At 54.2% G+C, this 900-nt stretch overlaps 1 protein-coding gene across 1 annotated transcript in view; it reads right to left on the bottom strand.

Moving 5' to 3' along the window:
• The window catches only part of PTAFR (platelet activating factor receptor), a 16,481-nt gene extending 16,151 nt beyond the window's left edge, over positions 1-330 (bottom strand). The window contains exon 1 of the mRNA XM_045299099.1: positions 318-330. The gene's annotated coding sequence lies outside the window, so the exon portion shown is untranslated. The remainder of the gene's footprint in view (positions 1-317) is intronic.
• Positions 331-900: the final 570 nt, after the last annotated feature.

The following is a 900-nucleotide window of genomic DNA, read 5'->3' as shown; positions in this document are numbered from 1 at the left end:
CGATAACAGTTGTATGAGCCCCTAATAAAATGTTAAAAAATAAATAAAAAATGGAGAGCTTTCAGCCCCTGAGCTCCACGTAGTCCCCTCATCACCATCACCACCTCCCAGGGAGCCCACATCAGTAGTCGCATGGCCCTCACAGAACCAAAGAGGGAGCTGCACTCCCTGGGAAAATTTTACCAGCAGAAATTATTTTAAAACATAAGGCTCTGGGCCTGCGGAAAATACAAGAACTGTCCCTTAAGAACAGAAGTACCTATTTAGCTAAGCACAGCCTCCCCACTTTTCCCAGCCCACCGTGGGGGCCCCCTTACCTGTCCTGGCAGCCGCTGTAGCTGACTGCAGGGTCCGGGGGTGTTAGTCTGGGTCCTGCCCGGCCCCGGCCTCTGCGCTGGCTGGAAATTGCAGAAGTGAGGAAAGAGAGCACACCACTACCAAGTCATCCCCAGGAAGAAATGTCGTGACCCTAGGCCACACCCCGACGGATGCCACAGAAATACGCAAGCTGGCCCACCCAGGTCCGGATCACTGCACCCAGGCTTCTAAGGGAGCAGTGGGCAGTGCATGCTGTATGGGCAACTAGCAAAGTGTCAGAGAGCCGGGGGGCAAGGAAGAGGAAGACAGAAAGCGCGAGAAAGTGAAAGCGAGAGGCTTTCGGGAGGGTGAGGAAGAGGAGAGAGGCTGAGAATCCTGAGGAGAAGGGAGAGGAGCGAGGCGTCAGGGCAGAAGAATGAGAAGGGGCAGATGAAGGGCACACGGAGACGTAAACATGGCAAGAGCCCGAGGGGCATGAAGAGGACGCAGAGCCAGGGGCCAAGAGACTTAAAACAGAAAAAGCAGAAACAAAGAAGGGGCCTAGACTGTGAATCTGTGTGTGTGTGTGTGTGTGTGTGTGTG

This window comes from Echinops telfairi, unplaced genomic scaffold, assembly GCF_000313985.2.
Source record: "Echinops telfairi isolate 266 unplaced genomic scaffold, ASM31398v2 ScPeMD7_7457;HRSCAF=8495, whole genome shotgun sequence".
Lineage (NCBI taxonomy): Eukaryota > Metazoa > Chordata > Mammalia > Afrosoricida > Tenrecidae > Echinops > Echinops telfairi.
The sequence above is the reverse complement of the archived record's forward strand: the minus strand, read 5'-3'. Positions and strand labels throughout refer to the sequence as shown.